This window comes from Myxine glutinosa, chromosome 1, assembly GCF_964187855.1.
Source record: "Myxine glutinosa chromosome 1, kmMyxGlut1.1, whole genome shotgun sequence".
NCBI lineage: Eukaryota > Metazoa > Chordata > Myxini > Myxiniformes > Myxinidae > Myxine > Myxine glutinosa.
The window spans coordinates 25,973,247-25,987,909 of NC_136261.1; the positions used below are offsets into that span (position 1 = coordinate 25,973,247).

Sequence of the window (14,663 nt, forward strand, 5' to 3'; positions counted from 1 at the left end):
CACCACTGACTAGCATGTAGTTGCCCAGCAGCCAAGGCTTTAAAGGGCCACAGACACAGAAAATCATGTTTGGTTTAATTAATAGATATTGCTTCACTTAACACTTAATCGTCCTTTTTTTTGAATAAATATCACTCGATTGGCCCCCGCCACCCAAAAAACGGCGATTTGATTGCTCATGTGACTGGCTACGTCATTGAGGGAATTTTTGTTGCTGCTGGTCGTTTTTAGCTGGTAGTGGAGTCCCGCCCCGAAAATCATGATGTTCATTCATGATGTCACCTGTGTGATGTAATCGAGGGAAAGGTTTCTCAGCACGCAATGATAACTGCCTGACCAAGAATGTTCTGATAGTCAAAATCATTATTTAAAACTACTAGCAGCAACAAAAATTCCCTCGATGACGTAGCCAGTCACATGAGCAATCAAATCGCCGTTTTTTGGGTGGCCGGGGCCAATCGAGTGATATTTATTCAAAAAAAAGGACGATTAAGTGTTAAGTGAAGCAATATCTATTAATTATACCAAACATGATTTTCTGTGTCTGTGGCCCTTTATTCGTCGGTGTGAGGTTGGACCACCTCCTGACTATTTTGTTTTTTCATAAAGAAGAGGTCACGTCACCAATGCACTAACATTAACTTGTATTCACTTACTCTGTTTACTACTGTACCCTATGCTATGTTATGTTACACCCCTGCAATCACTTTTGCTGTTGTATTAGTCTGTATTGCACCCTGTTGTACCTTGTTGCATTGACGTGTGCAATGCTGCACTTTTCTGTTTTCTACTGTGCTGTATTGTACTGTGCTAGAACATGAACTGCATACTATGCTGTACTGCCCTGCAAAATGTTGTATTACCATGTGCTTTCCTTTGCTGTATTCCATTAATAAGTGCTATTTTCTATTCTCCTTTATCAAACAAACATACGTAGACAGGCCCGAACACAAATATTACGGATTCGGCCCTAATTATTGTTGGTATTATTATTATTGTTGGTTCTCAGTAAGGGTTATTGTGGTTAAAAGGTTTAAAAGCGCTCATGACAAAAATGATGCCGGAAATCGGATAGGGCACCGGAAGAGGTGGAGCGAAGGAGAAGAGCGCGGGAGGCCGAGGTGAAACGAGGCGTTTTATAAAAGCTCCGGACCCAGCGTGGTCGAGCGTCCATGGAGAGTGAACTTTGAGGCCTGGAAAGGAATCTCGTGCGATCGTTAATATCGCTGGGGTCGTGGAAAAGCCTGCGAAGCCAGGTACAGGTGGGAGATTCCAGAGAATCTTCACCGAGAGGCTGCGGCCCGAGGAAGAACCGACCGCCATTTCGGGGACCTCGCGCGTCGTTCGCAGACCCTTGGTTAGCCGCGGCCGTTGGTCCCGCCCTCCGGTGGTTTGCCGAGGATGTGTGTGCGCGACAGCGGCCTTTGAAGAATACGGTGCGGTTCGCGACTGCACGGTGTCGGTGCACGTTTGGATAGCGTCTTGGGATTCCTCTTTCCACCGCCAATTGGGGTTGGCTGGGACCATGTGACGGTCCCCGCCTGACCTACATCTCCTTACCCGCCTCATCGCCAGCGCCTCTTCGCCGGGGGCACCGTTGTGTTCTAGAGACATTGAGAAGGGCTCTGCTTCAGTCCCTGGGGGTGCCATGAGTCTGAGCTAGGGTACCATCTTAAGATTGGATTGCAGGGTTGATTGCCCATCGTTGCATGGTGCTTTTTGTGTACTTTTAATATATTGTTTGTTCATAACCCTTGGTGTGGTTTCATTATTGATTAATTTCAACCAAGGATAACATATCTTTCTGCCGGGGACCCTCTCGGGGTTCGGAGGTTTACCGAGACCAGGGGATAGGGGAGGACCCCGTAACACAAACTGGTACCCTCAAACATACTCAAACACTGCACTTAGCTGTATTATGACTGTGCTGTATTAACTGACACTGTACTGCACTAACTTTTGCAGTACTTTGTGTTATCATATACAGTACTCACTCTTGTGTGCTGTATTCCGTTAAAACGAGCTATTCTTAATTATCATATACTACGTGAAGCCTGGTGTTGGCTTAACGGTTAGGGTGGCTGGCTTGAGAGCTTAGGGTCTTGAGTTTCAGCCCCATCAAATCCGTTGAATCAAACCAGATGTGTTCTCAGCCTGCCATTCTTCCGAGGTTGGCAAAATGAGTACCAGCTGACTTATAATGGTTGGCATTGCATCAGCGGCACAGCAGCGCCCCCAGAAGATGGCGCAGCCAAGTGCTACCGGCTGTATTGAACCACTAATACCACAATATACTACACGCATGCACATGCACACATGCTCTGCCATTAAAAAAACCCACAAAAATCCATTATGTAACTGTTGGCTTCGTCTAAGTTCAACATCATAAACTGTGATTCAAATGGGGGTTGGGGTTGATGGAACATAAAGAACGGATGTGAATTGCGCATGATCTGAGATTTTGGTGACCAGCTGTCTTTAAGACGTGGAGGGAAGGATGAGATTGAAGGGAATGTGGAAGTTGGTTCCACAGGTGCGGAAAAAGAGGAATGAATGATTGTGAGTAGCGAGTCTGGATTTTGGGAGTTTCACCGGCGGGGAGGGGTGGGGGGGGGGGGGGGGGGGGTTAATGGTGTACCACATTCACAACCTGAGGGTGAGGAAAGGAATGGGGGGTTGAGGGCAAATCTCTGAAAGAGCATGGGGTGCAAGACCAGAAAAGAGACAATATATGGCAGAGAGCCTACCGACCTGTCTGATGGCTAAGTGTTAGACTTGTCGACTCAGCTCTATCCTGGGAGATTCCAATAATCTTGAAGGTCTTCGTTTCCACAGCTTCAATATGTGAAGTAGGGGAGCCACCCCAGAGGAGAGAGCTGTATTCCATCAAGCTGTGGATGAAGGCCTTGTAGGTTCAGGTGTGCCAAGGGAGAACTTTGTATGACAATGACAACGGTTAGAATAGCAAAGGGACTTTGTATCATGTCACTTAGATATATTATGCTTAGCACATGCTCTGATGATGGTACATTTTCATTGGTGCAGCTTCAGATTTACCCTCCAGGTTTGGGGTGCCTTCATTTTGTCCCCCCCCCACCCCTCCCTACAAGAACGATGGTCATTGAAGAACAAGGCTAAATTGATCGTGGGATAGTGAGGCACCAATTGGGCACAACACGAGGGAAAAAATGAACGGGAAAGGAAGAGAGAAAGGGAAGAAACACAGAAACCAGCAAGTAAGAAGGTTGTTTGTTCGGTCTAATGGGGATAATAAAATAGGGGCAATACCCCTGGGCACTCACCTGGTAGAATAAAGCAGTATATTCCACCGACTAAAGGTATTTTAAACAATATCACGGTATTTTAAACCAATTTCAATGGTTGCTAGAAGACATTGCAGTACAATCATACTAACGTGATCATAAGACTCATAAAAATACCTATTACACACACACACACACACACGAGACCCCCTTAGACCCCAATTTTTCTAATGCCGTAAACAAACATGGGTGATTTTTTTTTTTTTTTTTTTTGTTTGTATACACGATCGAGGCTCGTGAAAGAGCGAACATTAATCACACAAAGACAAACCGACACATAAAACATATAACATCGGGAGCGGTAGACAAGATGGGGCGAGAGGGGGAAGGACACAAACACAACATTTGAGAGCAGGGACCGAGAGACATGGAGACATCGAGAGATCTGTGGGGTTGTGGTCAATGTGGTGGTCAATGTGATGAAGGTTGTGGTCAATCTTCATCGAAATTGTGTGTGTAGTTTCAGAGGAAAATGCAAATTCCTATTTTGGGGGGTAAAACCTGGACCCACGTTGATCCCCCGTAGAACCCCTTAGACTTCCATTTTCTTAATGCTGTGGGCAAACTTTGGTATATCACGGGTGATGAAGGTTGTGGTCAAGTTTCATAAAAATAGTTTGTGTAGCGTCAAAGGAAAATTTGGTCACAATCCCATCAGCAGTTTCGGAGAAGAAGTTGTAAGTGTTTACGGACTGACTGACTATGCGCCATCGCATAAACTCCCCGTAACTGTTCCAGGTGAGCTAAAAAAAAAAATCATAGGTCAGGATGGGGATGATGCGAGGTGGCAGTGCACTGCCTGCTTGAAGCGTTGGAGGGAAGAATGAGGAAAAAACCGTCTCTGCAAGGTGGTTCCATAGATGGGAGAAACTAGGAAAAAACTTGAGGGGTATAGTCGGCCTGTATTTTTGAGGTTTAACGAGTAGAAGGTTGCTGGAAGAATCTGTGCATCCTGGAGTTGGTGATGATGGTTGGAGGACAGAGAGGTGAGGGAGCAATATCGTATCGTAGAAAAGGTGGTTAAAAACTGAGACGCCAACCTGCCTGCAATGTGAAAGCAACAGATCTTGTGCTTTGGCGTCGGTGTGGGAGATGCCAATATTGTTGAGCGCTTAATATACTACAGAATCCAAGATTGATATGATGATGTGGTGCCAGCCCATAAGGGGAGAGCAGTACTCCACTGAGTTAGGCATTGTAGACTGAGGGAGCTCTGATTTCCCAAGGAAATCCTTGGATCAACAGAGGTTGTCCAATCTATGGCTGGCTTTGCTATGTGGTTGGCCAACGGTGAGGCCTGGAAGTTCAAGACACTGAACCTCTTTTCGTGGCTGACTATGGAAATAGACAGGTGAGTTAGTTTGACGATCCTTCTGGAACGAGTGTTGGACAGTGAGAGTTACCAGGATTGAATAACATGTTCCATTTATCAGTTATCCCATCATATAACTAGAACGGCACTCGGTAGAGTGCATGCCTCCGCCAGGCTGAACAGTTTGATTTGTATCCCACTGATAGGTGGGTTCTGGATTTGTACCTGAACCAAAATCGAATCGATTAGTCCTTGTCACACACACAACCGGTCCACCAAGTTTCATCCGAATCCATCCACAACTTTTTGAGATATCTTGTTCACAGACAGGCAGGGGTGAAAACATAACCTCCATCCACCTTTGGTGGCATATTGGAGGTAATCAATATGGATTAGCAAAGAGTGGTGCAGCTGCAGTCTGCTTTGCAGTGCGATGGGGGTACGTACTGTATGACACAATGCGGAGCCATCTACAGGAGGGAAGATAGCCTTTTTCAGAGCACCAAAGAGGTCATTTATATGGATGAACAGCGAACAGCAGGACTGGCCCCAACAGGACTGGCCTTGGGGATCTCCAGCCTCCACTGGGAGAGTGGAGAAAAGGGTTCCATTCATAGCAACACTTTGACTGCATGGGTGGAGGAAGTCAGAAATCCAGGAATGCAGGCAGCCTTGAATACCACCAGCAGAGAGCTTAAGAAGCAAACAGGATGCCAGACCATGTCAGCTACCCGAGATGCATCTGTGGAGATGGTTTTAACTTTTTGTTTGAGATTGAGGGCCTCAAACCATTGCTTAGAGCAGCAGCAGCAGCATGTCCAGAGTTGATTGACCAGGAGGAAATCCAAATTGATTGTCTTGCGGAGTAATCAAAAGTTGCTTTCAATCCGGTTATGTCTCCATGGTGAGAAAGCAAGCTGCTTGACCACAACTGCCTCTCCAGACATTTGGTTTACCAGGGCCTAGCTAGAGGATGAATAGGAAAGCTGCAGACAGGATGGGATGAAGTGTTGCATGAGAGCAAATAGGCTTTTATGAAAGTTTTCCCAGGTCGAATCAATATCATGTGCTGTGGAGATGGTAGCCCCAATCCTTTTGAGAAAGGGTAGATTTTAGTTTTCAGTGTCTATAGAAAGTCTACACCCCGTTTAAAAATTTTCACCTTTTATTACGCTATAGCCTGTAATTAAATTGCATTAAATCAGACGTTTCCCACCTTTATTTACACATCGTAACCCACAACTTCCAAGGAAAAAACAAATTCTACAAATTTCAGAAAATTAATTAAAAATACAAAACTAGAATATCTTTGTTGGTTAAGTGTTCACCCTCCTGAGTTAATACTTGGTGGAAGCACCTTTGACAGCAATTACAGCTGTGAGGCCGTTGGAATAGGTCTCTACCAACTTTGCACACCTTGATTGGGCAATATTTGCCTATTCTTCTGTCCAAAACTGATCAAGCTCAGTCGAGTTGCGTGGGGAGCGTTAATGGACAGCAATCTTCAAGTCATGCCACAGATTTTCGATTGGATTTAGGGGGGGGGGGGGGGGCTCTGACTGGGCCACATTTATCTTTTTGTTCCTTAGCCACTACAGTGTAGCTTTGACTGTGCTTTGGGCCGTTTAGTCGGTTTGACGTTCCTATGTTCCTATGTACTCAATACCCAACCTAGAAATGTTCTATCCAATGAACTTTTTTCGTTGATTTGTACTCCCATGGGGTCCTAGAACAAATTCAGCTTGGTTGCCCAAATTGCAAGTTTGGGCAACTCTGGTAATTTTCATAAATCCAATATTGCCGCCGGGCGCCATTTTGAAAATCTAACTTTTAAACCACTTGCCCAATAATGATATGTAATACATCTTTTAGGGGGTTTTGGGGTGTGTAGAATCTATTTCTTCTGTTGTTTTTTCAATTCAAGGTGAAGATCAGGTGCAAAAGGCCAGGTTAAGTGTCATTTTCGTAAATGCCGAGTGGGTTGCCTGTGGTTTGTTCAATAACTAGACTGTTCAATAACTGTTCTGACAATAACTGTTCAATAACTGACAACTGTTCAATAACAGCCTTCTCCCAATTATCAGCAAAGTCATGGAATCCATCATTGCTTCAGATATGAAATCTTTCCTCTTCTCCAATGGCTTGATCTCTGATCATCAATTTGGTTTCAGACCTGGTCACTCTACTCTGGACATGCTGCTTCTGCTTTCTCAACAATGGATGGAGGTCCTCAACACCAAACAGGAAATTAGAGCTGTCTCCCTTGACATTTCACGTGCCTTCGATACGGTCTGGCACCCTGCTCTGCTCACCAAACTCTCCTCCTTTGGTATCCATGGAAATCTCCACGCATGGCTGGCGGACTTCCTCTCTGGTCGTAGTCAACGTGTGGCCCTGAATGGGTTTCTCTCATCTCCTCTTCCTGTTCAGGCTGGAGTTCCCCAAGGTAGTGTTCTGGGCCCTGTGCTTTTTCTGGTCTTCATCAATGATCTCTCTGACTCTCTTGAAAATCCTCTCTATCTCTTTGCTGACGACTCTACTCTCTGTCGCTCCATTCCTCATCCCTCAGATCGGCAGTCTGCAGCCTCCTCACTCTCTGCAGACCTGGACAAAATCACAGACTGGGCAAACAAATGGAACATGTCTTTCAATCCTCATAAATCTCACACTCTTACGATGTCTCTCCGAAAAGACCGACTGGAAAACCCTCCCATCCACTTTCTGAATAATCCTCTCCAAGAAGTTCTGTCACTCAAGCTTTTGGGTCTCACTATTTGCCATGATCTTTCCTGGGAAAACCACATTTCAAATCTGGCCTCCAAAGCCAGTCGCCGATTGGGCATCCTCCGTCGTGCGAAGTCCTTCCTTGGCACACCTGATCTCCTCACCACATACAAGGCTTTCATCCGCAGCTCTATGGAATACTGCTCTCCCCTCTGGTCTGGTGCTCCTGCCTCACACCTAGCTCGTCTTCACGCTGTTGAAACCAAAGCGTTCAGAATCATTGGAATCTCCCGCGATGAAGCTAACTCCAAGGGCCTTTCACTCACTCACCGCAGGCAGGTTGGTGGTCTTTCCGTCTTCTACCGACTCCTCTCTGGCCTTGCCCCCCCAGCTCTCTCTGGGCTCTGTCCCCCAAATATTCCTACAGGTCGCACAAGATCTGCCTGCAACCCTCTTATGGTTAAACTGCCAAAATCAAGACTTTCTGCTCACCTTCACTCCTTCATTCCTCTTTTCTCCCGCCTCTGGAACAAACTCCCTCACTCTCTTCAATCCCACTCCACCCTCCAGGTCTTTAAAACAGCTGTTCACCACCATCTCTTATCCTCCCCCATCCAAAACCTTGATCTTTTCTACCCCCGCTAATTTCGGTCCCCTTGTGTTTTATACCTCCCCCCCCCCCCCCTCCCCTTCCCACGCCTCCTGCCCCCAAGCCCTCTCCCTCCCACACTTCTCCCTGCTCTCAAATGTTGTGGTTGTGTGCTTCCCCTTCTCTCCCCATCTTGTCTTCCGCTCCCTCTTTTTGTATATTTTGTTTGTCTGGTTGATTTGTTTGTGAAATAAATGTTAGCTCTTTCACGAGCCTCGATTCAGTATACAAAAACAAAACAAAAAAAAAAACTAGTTTCTAGTCCCCATGACGGATAAAGAAAGATGGCGGATGCACTGAACGAGTTTGCTATCTAAGTTCTGTAAGTTTGGGTATATCGGCGCATCTTGGATACATATGATAGGGGTCTCATTTATGTGGAGGTGGAGAAGTTCCCACACCCACTGGAAGATCACTGTCCTCATCTGTACAATCCTGTCACTGGTCAAATTTCCTCCGCTGATGTGAATGTGGCAGATTCCATTGTGATTGGAGAAGAGATGGAGAGAAAATTCATTGCCAGTCTCCCTGATGGGTTCTACAAATCTATCGGCAGCCCCATCAAGACGATGGATGTTCTCAAGAATAAGGTCAAGCGCAACAATGAAAGGCCAGTAATAGACCTTGAGAACATTTTTCTCCGGCTATAGATGATTGGTCAGCGGCGGCAGTTGGAGCTTGAACCTCTGTTTGCCTACGAACTGTGTGTAGTACCTTCATCGCTCATCGATGGTTATGGTTGTCTCCGCAAAGGCAACAAGTCGGGTCTGGTCAAACGCCTCGGTGTGCTTGAGATCTTGCCAACTGCTCCTGACATTGTTATCGTGGATGTTTCACAGCTGTTCTACCATATTGTCTGGCCACATGGTGCAGTCCCTCAGATCTGTTTGCGTCCATCCAGAGTCGTTTAAGTCAATATCCAGATCGTACTGAGAAGGTCGTTGTCTTCGACAAGTACCAAGATGTCGTCTGTGCCAAGGATCATGAGAGAATGCGGCGAGCTGGTGAAGTTATCACCGACTATGAGCTCTCAATCACCAGTCCTCTGCCCAAGAGAGATGCATTCCTGAAGAGCAAGAATAACAAACGGAGGCTGGCGAGCGTGTTGTGTACCTTCAATCTAGGAGACAATTCGGCAATGGAGACTCCGGACTATGGTGTGCTCGGTCATGACGAAGCAGACGTCACCATGATCTCCTATGTCCTTGAGGCTGCCAGACGTGGCCATGGCGTGATCCGTGTGCTTAGTGACGACACAGAAGTGTTTGTCCTACTGGTCTATTGGGTGCATCAGGCAAAGCTGCAATGTGAGGTGCAGATGGAGCGGTGGGATCGGACAGTGCTGGACATCAAAGCCACCTGTGCTGACCTAGGGCCAAAATGTCTGCAGCTGCTTGGCACGCATGCCCTCAGCGGGTGCGACACAACATCATATCCATATGCCAAAGGGAAGATCCGTGCACTGAACATCTTGCTTGATGGGGACTTTCCAGGCTTGGCTGATGTCCTGGGTAAGGTGGGCACCACACAGGCAGATATGATGGAAGCAGCAAAACCCTTCTTCGTTGCTCTGTATGGTCAACCGCCAGGAACATCCATGGAGTCTGCCCGCTTCACACTCTTCACCAAAAAGGAGAAAAGTCCGAAAATCATGGCCCTGCCTCCAACATCTGCCAACCTGTTGCAGCATGTGCTGCGGGCTCATCTGCAGGTCATGTTGTGGAAAGCTGCAGATCACCAAGCCCCACCCGACGAGTCAGCCGATATCACTCGCTTTGGATGGGAGATCCGGGATGGCATCCCCGTTTCTGTCATCGCTCAGGGTGACCCTCCACCAGATCTAATTGACGTGATTTTGTGTCAGTGTAGGGCACATGGCAAGAAGTGCAGGACCGAGGCATGTGGCTGTCACAGACAACATCTTTCATGCACGTCATACTGTAACTGCTCTGGTCAAGGGGGATGCTGTAATCCATACACTAAGAAACGAGATGCTCAGACTGGAGATGACGTTGATATCGAGAGGGAGGATGTTCAAGGAGACGATTTTGAAGAGGGTGTGGATCAGGAGAGTGAAGGCGATGAGAATATTGACGATGGTATTGTTGATTCTGAAGACAATGAGGTTATTGAGGATGAAGACGATGATGAGTGGGAGTAAAGATGAAGGTTATTAGGTGATACCCGGTATATACTTCATTACGGTTATAGCATATTGTTTAAAACCACATTTTATCTGCAGTAAATGCCAAGCCTTGTAACATCCTTACAATGACGTTTATGCATAATACTTAATGCAATAGTTTTCCTCATCATGAAATGTGAATGGTCAAAGCAATGTGTTAGTTTCAATGTCATCTAAGCTCGGCTAATATCTATAATGACCTTTCAAATATGAATTATTACTACTTTCTCAAAGACATGTGTCAAATGTTACATGATTATCCATTCCGTGGCATGAACATGAATTAAAAAAAAAAAAAAAATCCGAATGATTATCCGAAAATCCGAAATGAAAAAAAAAAAATCCGGCATGAACATGAATAAACTATTAAAATGTAATTTTGTTAAACTTTTCATCTGTTGTCCACCGAGAGGTCAAATTTGACCTTGACCTGAAATTACCTTCAGCACCTGAACTTGACCTTGAATTGAAAAAATAACAGAATAAATAGATTCCACACACCCCAAAACCCCCTAAAAGATGTATTTCATATCATTATTGGGCAAGTGGTTTAAAACTTAGATTTTCAAAATGGCGCCTGGCGGCAATATTGGATTTATGCAAATTGCCAGAGTTGCTCAAACTTGCAATTTCAGCTTGGTTGCCCAAACTTGCAATTTGGGCAACCAAGCTGAATTTGTTCTAGGACCCCATTGGAGTACAAATCAACAAAAAAAGTTCATAGGAAAGAACATTTCTCGGTTCAGGAAATATCAAATCGACTAGTTGTCATGTTGAAAGGTGAACTTCCGTCCCAATTTCAGTTTTCTTGCTTCGGGCAGCAGGTTTTCCTCTTGGATTTTTCTGTATTTTGCTCCATCCATTTCCCTTCTAACCTTACAAGTGCCCCAGTCTATGCTGATGAGAAACATCCCCATAAGATGATTCTGCCACCACCATGCTTCACAGAAGGGATGGTGTTCTTTGGGTGATGTGCTGTGTTGGGTTTGTGCCAAACGTAACGTTTTGCATTTAGGCCAAAAGGTTCCATCTTTGTTTCGTCAGATCACAAAACTTTTTGCCACATGGCTTCAGAATCTCCGGAATGGTTTTTTGCATTCCTCAAACGGGAATTTAGGTGGGTTTTTGAGTAATGGCTTCCTTCTTGCCACCCTACTGTACAGGTCAGACTTGTGTAATGCTTGGGATACCGTTGTCACATGCACACAGTGACCAATCTTTGCCATAATGGCCTGTAGCTCTTTCAAAGTTGTCATTGGCCTCTTAGTGACCCCTCTGATCAGTCACCTCCTTGCTTCATTGCCCAGTTTGTAGGGACGGTTTGATTTAGGCAGGGTCTTGGTGGTACCATACACCTTCCATTTCTTAATGATTGTCTTGACTGTGCTCCACGGGATATTCAAGGCATTTGAAATATTTTTATACCCATTCCCTGATGTGTGCCTTTCCACAACTTTATCACAGAGGTCTTTTGAAAGCCCATTGGTGCTCATGGCTGAGTCTTTGCTGTGAAATACACTACCCAGCAGAGGAAACTTACAGGAACAGCTGATTTTATTCTGAAGTAATCAGAATCACTACAATTTAATACAGGTGGAGACCAATTAACTTGGTGTGTGATTTTGAGGGTGATTGCTTGCACCTGAGCTAATTTATAATTGCTTTTATAAGGGGGGTGGACACTTATCCAGCTAAGATATTCTACTTTTTAAAAATTAATTTTGTGAAATTTGTCGAATTTGTTTTTCACTTGGAAGTTGTGGGATATGATGTGTAAATAAATAGAGGTGGAAAACGTCTGATTTAATACAATTTAATTGCAGGCTATAAGGAAACAAAAGGTGAAAATTTTGAAAGTGGGTGTAGACTTTCGATAGGCATTGTGTATGCAAATAAATACAACCATCTCGTATTTATTTGCATATGCAGTGCCTATAGAAAGTCTACACCCCATTTGTTCTGACATCTTTGTTCTGACATCCTGGATTTCTGACAACTAGCACAATCACACACATTCCAGTTAATGTTGACCAAGAGAAAGTGAAAAGTGGATGAACATATTGTTACGAAAATAAGAATTTCTCTATTTTGTTGTGATGTTGATTAGAATGAGTCGGCGGAATTGTGGTGAGCATGTCCTCTGAGTCTGAGAGGTCGGCGATATGGTTCCGGCCCTTGTAGAGTTGTACCAATGATTAAACAAGAAGACGTCATGCGTAGCACGATACTTGCAAAATCCCCCCCACCCCCCAAAGTTTTCCATTGATACAGCAAATTGTCCATTTCATGAAGATTAAAATTTACAATCTTGATCAAAGCTCGGGTCAACAGGATGAAAAGTGACGATTTTTCAGATGAAAAATAATGATTTTAGAAGTTTGAACGTGAGTTGACCTTTGACCTTTTGACCTCATAAATAGTTGGTTTCCCAATTCAGTGAGGCAATGCACAAATGCTGTTCTATTTTCAAGTCAATCGGATGAAAATTGATGGGTTTTCAGATGAAAATTGATGATTTTGGAGGTTTGACTGAGAGTTTACCTTTGACCTTTTGACCTCAAAAATAGTTGGTTTCTTAATTCAGTGAGGCAATATGCAAATGCTGTTCAATTTTCAAGTCAATCGGTTGAGAATTGATGGCTTTTTGGATGAAAATTGATGACTTTTAAAATTTTACCGTGAGTTGACCTTTGACCTTTTGACCTCATAAATAGTTGGTTTCCCAATTCAGTGTGGTAATGCACAAATGCTGTTCAATTTCCAAGTCAATCGGATGAAAATTGGCGGTTTTTCAGATGGAAATTGATTATTTTGGAAGTTTGACCTTCATTTGACCTTTTGACCTCAAAAATATTTGGTTTCTTAATTCAGTGAGGCAATATGCAAATGCTGTTCAATTTCCAAGTCAATCGGATGAAAATTGATGGGTTTTCAGGATGAAAAGTGATGATTTTGGAAGTTTGCCCTTGAGGTGACCTTTGACCTTTTGACCTCAAAAATAGTACGCTTCCCAATTTAGTGACGATGTGCAAATGCTGTTCAATTTTCAAGTCAATCGGTTGAGAATTGACGGCTTTTTGGATGAAAATTGGTGACTTTAAAAATTTGACCTTGAGTCGACCTTTTACCTTTTGACCTCAAAAAATAGTTCATTTCCCAATTTATTGACTCAATATACAAATGTTATTCAATTTTCAAGTCAATCGGATTCAAAATGGCGATTTTTGGAAATTTGACCTCCAGATGACCTTTGACCTCAAAATCAATGGGCTTCTCTATTGGGACGACCTAGACAACTTGGTGAAGTTTCGTGACGATCGGCTTAGAATTGTGACCTGTAGGCCGGTGACAGACAGACAGAGACAGAACCACAAACGCAACCGACCAAAACACTTGAAAAATCTTCAATTTTGCAAGTAAAAAAGTGGGATGCGCCGTTTCCTTGCTTGATGCTCAGAATTTACAAGATAGACTATAGACAAACCAGATGAGTCAGCATTCCATTAGGCAGGATAATTCTCCCTTAAATTGTCCAGGGACTGCGGCGAGAAACGGGTGGCCACTTGATCGCACCGCCAGCACCCAGTGTGTTTCCGGAAGTAACTTCCCACGGTACACTGTCATATTTGTCTGGTGTCAAGTACTGTGTTGTCTGGTGTCTATGTCTGCTGTCTGCATACGAGTGCATCACCTATAGGTGGGAACTCTTCTCGGTGCGTTCGAAATGAGAAAGAAAAATTGGGTTAATGTTGTATTTGTTGTTGCTTTGGGACCCAGAATTTAGAATTGTGCAGTATTTTTCATGCATGTTAGGTTAGATAAGGATAGTGAAATTTTCACTAGATTGATGATCATAGTAAAAGCAAGTACAAGGTACAACTAGCACATACATAACTAGAACGGCACTCAGTAGAGAGCATACCTCCGCCTGGTTTCCCATATCACTCAATGGTGAAGAATCCCTTTAAAAATTCTACTAGCCGGATCCGGATCTGGATCATAACCAAAATTGAATCGATTTTTCCTCGTCACTCCCCCAATCTATTCACCGAGTTTCGTACAAATCCGTCCACAACGTTTTGAGATATCCTGCCATGTATCATTTTTGGCCCCATCTCCCAATGGTGAAGAATCACTTAAAAATATATAGTAGCCGAATCCGGATCTTCACCAATATCTAATCATTTTGTCGGTGTCACATACACGACATATCTGCCAAATTTCGTCCGAATCTGTCCACAACCTTTTGAGATATTTTGTTCACAAATGGACAGACAGGGGGAAAACATTAACCTCCATCCACTTTTGGTGGCGGAGGTAACTAGAACGGCACTCAGTGGAGTGCATACCTCCACCAGGCTGAACAGGTTATGTTTTGTATCCCAGGATAGGCCGGATCTGGATTCGGACCTGAACCAAAATCTAATCGGCCTGTTCTTGTTGCCTAACCAGCTCGCCCACCAAGTTTTG

At 44.3% G+C, this 14,663-nt stretch overlaps 1 protein-coding gene across 2 annotated transcripts in view; it reads left to right on the plus strand.

The window, feature by feature from the left end:
* Window positions 1-14,663, plus strand: part of LOC137421925 (cAMP-dependent protein kinase catalytic subunit alpha) — a 117,721-nt gene that overhangs the window by 48,253 nt on the left and 54,805 nt on the right. The window lies entirely within an intron of this gene.